This window comes from Quercus suber, unplaced genomic scaffold (genome assembly GCF_002906115.3).
Source record: "Quercus suber isolate HL8 unplaced genomic scaffold, Cork oak 2.0 scaffold_137, whole genome shotgun sequence".
Classification (NCBI taxonomy): domain Eukaryota; kingdom Viridiplantae; phylum Streptophyta; class Magnoliopsida; order Fagales; family Fagaceae; genus Quercus; species Quercus suber.
Window position 1 is genome coordinate 689394 of NW_027069599.1, and position 4400 is coordinate 693793.

The following is a 4400-nucleotide window of genomic DNA, read 5'->3' on the forward strand; positions in this document are numbered from 1 at the left end:
ATGAGGGGTCCCTAATAGTCAATTCATTCAAGAACGTACAGCAAAGATACTTGTAGCAGATTAGTACATTTTTTTTAGAAGGAATAGATAAATACTTTATCTAAGCCAAAAAGATTGAGAAGGTAAGAAATAGATAAAAAATGTAGTATATGCATAAAAATAAGAAGGTAAGAAATAGATAAAGACGAAGTGCATGCATAAAAATGAAAATTGTAAAATTAAGAGAAAAATTGTATATCGATAAGGAAATGATGAAAAATAATAAAAAGATGGAACATAGCAGTTATTTATTATGTTGCAAAGTAATTAAAACTCATAGAGAAATTAATGCGAGTGCCAGCACCCCAGTATTTTAAGGCAGCCAGATCATAAGCTGTAGCAGCAACTTGCTCATTATCGTATGCACTTGCATGTATAAGCTCTTAAATCATCAATGGCTTCTAAAAAAATATAGATTTCATTGTCACGCTTTTGCTTAGGGTCCACGAACAATATGATACTCATGTAGGGTGTTGCAAAGAAAAAGTAAAAGAAATACTAACTCATCTTTGGATTTTGCAAGCACGCTTAAATTTATGAAATGTTCTAGGGTCATGTTAAGTGGACTGTAATAAACATTGTAATGTAATAGTTATTCCTATAGTATATCTATTAAGTTGTTTGATTGTGTTTTTTATTAAAATGTGGAGAAACTATTCCTTATTCAAAGTTATGAATCCCTATTCCTTAGTTGTCCCCCCCCTCCCCGGCGGCGCTCCTTAGTCGTCACTATCCCTCATATAGCAGCAACTTCTTCTTCTTCTTTGCCTCCTTTCTAATTCTACTGCTTGCTGTGGTCCATATTTGTTTTGCTATACACGAAAAAGGTTTTTAGATTTCCATATTTTCTACTACTCTAGTAATATTTGACAGCAATTTTTGCAACCGATTTTGTATGCTTTGTTCCTGCTACTAGCCATGATAGTAAGTCTCAAAATTTGAGCACATTTGAGGTGCTTGAACCTATTGCTCGATCTTATGCTTCAATGATATTGACATTATAATAAATTTTAAAAATCATGATGAGTTCAGTGATATTGGTATTATAACATCACCATCTTTTTTTTATTTTTATTTTTTATTTTTAAATTCTTATTTTATGAGTCATGATAGGAAGAATAGGATGTTAATTTTATAAATAAGGGCATTATAGGAAATTTGGTTTAAACATGCTTTCATTCTACCAATTAAATACAGATTTAGATTTTTATTCCTACGTTGTCACCAGAAAATAGAATAGTAATATTTATTTAATTATAACATTTTGTATTACTTGTAATACTTATTCTTATTTCCACGCAATCACCATTATAGTGTACCAACATGTCCTAAGTGTTTGAACTTTAAACTGTAATACCACTAAGCAGATTTAAACAAAATTAGATATGGCAAATCCACCACGTTCATTAAAAACTAAAAAAATGGACTCCTTGATTTCTACAATTTTTAAGAAATATTGCAACAAATGAATTAAGAAATTAAATTGACACATGACACAAAATTAGACCATAATTGAAATCCAATTGGATTTTATTTCGATTTTAACTTTAAATATATATATTCTATTTAAAAGAGGATTTCCCTCCTTAATTTGGTATTTTTTTTAAGGTAAAAAAATACACTCTAGTATCTAATAACTTCTCTTACAAATGTTTTAGGAATATGGTCAATAACGTCACACCAATTTCCTTTCTTGAACTGGAACTTTATTTTATTCAAAAAAGATTCTCATCAATAAACAATGACTTCATTTATAACTAGGGATAACAATGTCAAATACCAAATTTAAAACACACATTCAAAAAGAGAAATCCTAAAATTTAGGTATTTTTTTTTTCATGTTCATCTCTTTTTTTTTCCTAAAATTTCTTTCAAGTTCATTTCTTTATTCATTTTTCCCTTCATGTGGATCTTTTTATTTTCCCTAAAATTTAGATTTTTTTTCTTTCTTTTTCATTCAAATAAAACACCTCCACTATAAAAAAAACCTCTTACCCACCTTTTTTTTATATGTTTTTTAAATTAAAACAAACATGTTCTATTTAAATTCAAATTACTGCTCATTTAAAAAAGAAAAACTTATCCTTATCCCATTATTTTCTCTATATCACTTTTAACTATACTACTATTTAAGAGGCTCTCCCTATTTGGGATCCTCATTTTTTTTTGGATAAAAAATGCCTATACACCACCCTATGTTTAAGTAGAGATAAAATTAAAAGATAATATAGTAAAAATACAACTCTAACTTCCACTAAAATATTGTCTAAAAAATAGGGCCACTCTACTGTTGATTTTCAAATTGTTTTATCCACTTATAAATTAGATTTTCAAAATAAAAATTATATATAAAAAATAAAGACACAAGTTTTTTTTTTGGCTATAAAATAGGACCCCTAAGTTTAATGTTTTCACTTTTTTTTCTTCTCCTTTTTTTCCCCTCTATCAAGACTTAAACTTTTCGTTTTCCAGTTTCCTTTCTTCTAAATTTTAATCTCACTTTTTTTTTTTTCAAATATCTTCTTCTTTATTTTTGAATTATTAAAAAAAAAGGTGATTTTTAATGTACTCCTTTTTTTTTTTTAATGATTTATTTATTTATTTATGTTGATGTTTGAATTGTTTTCTCTTCATATATGTTTGTACTACCTTTTTTTTTTTTTTTCAATTTTAAAGAATGTATTTTCTGTGTCCAAAATAAAAATCACTACACATGTGGTTTAATTGGATAAAAGAAAGAAACATCTCAAATTGAAATGAATGAAAAATTATGATACTAAACTTAAAAAAAGTCTCATTATACGCGCGAAATGCATGTGATTATTTTAGACGCTTACTACACCACTTTCAATTACACATTTAAAAAATAAATTGCAACTTATCTGTTAAAAAGAAATACATGTTTATCCTTTTTATTTGTTTGAAACAATTTCTCATTTTTCCCTAAAATTTCTTTTGCGTTCCTTTTTTTTCCCTAAAATTTAGCCATTTTTTAAAATTTATTTTCCTCCTTCACATTGGTCTTTTTATTTTTCCCTAAAATTTAGCTTTCTTTTTCATCTAAATAAAATAACTCCAGTTAAAAAAAAAAAAAACACCTCTTACCCACCTTTTTACATGCTTAAAAAAAAAAAAAAAAAAAGTAAAACAAACATGTTCTATTTGAATTCAAATTATTGCTACTTTAAAAAAGAAATACTAACCTTTCCTAATCTTTCTCTATATGACTTTTATAATTATTGCAGGCCCACTACCCTAGTTTCAAATACACGTTTAAAATATAAATTACAGTTTCTGCATTTTTGTTAAAAAAGAATACACGGTTTTTTTATTTGTTCGAAAAAAAATAATCATATTCATCTTTTTGATTTCTTAAATATCTCATTGTACGCGTAAAGCGTATGCAGTAAGGTTAGTGCATATTGTGTATATATATATATATATATGTATATTAAGATATATTGAGATGTACAAAGAAAGTTATGCTCAAACTACAAAAAAATGGGTTCAAATGTGAAAATTTATAAGTTAAACTAAAATATGATATAAGAAAAATTAAAGAGATATACTCTTTTAAAATTTTTAAAATTCCAGGTAGGATAGTCCAGATAGAAATGGAATAAAACAAAAATCTATTTTGGGACAATGAAAGCATGCATCTATATTATAACGTTTAGTAGAACTTACAAGAACTTATAAGAAGCGCTTGACAAATCATGTAGCTGCTTTCTCTTTAAGACCATACTAGTCGCTAACCCATGCGATACACGAGAATAATTACAAAATGAGTTTCAAAAAGAAAGAAAAAAAGGTCATTTTTTAGTTGGAGTAGTAAGCAAAAATGCATGAAAAAAAAAAAAAGGATATTGAAAGAAATAACCCAAAGTTTTATTAGTTAGATAAAAGATAGTAATATTGTTTGATTTATTAGTTTTTGTGGGAAGGAATAAGAGTCCTACATAACGCAAGATTAATTACTTTTCTTCATATTGTGTGTTTTCCTATAATATTTTGTCTTGTTGTTGCTTTTATTTTGAATATAATTTAATAATTGTTTTGATTGTATGGTAAAAATAAAGAAATAAACATGTACTGTTATTAAAATCACAATCTAATACAATTTTTTAAATCCAAAAATTTCTAATAATTCCCACGGCACCAAGATTTCCTGGTCAATTCTCCCATCGTGTTAGCATGCTTCTCTTCTTCGAACTCACTGAACTTTCATGAAAGTTAATACAAATATCTTTCAGATTTGAGTACCCAGTCAACTTCTATAAGGAGCATCCCATGGATTTAATAAAGTCATCAAAGACATGTTATTTTACATAAGCAAATTAAAATTCATAAAAACAAATCTA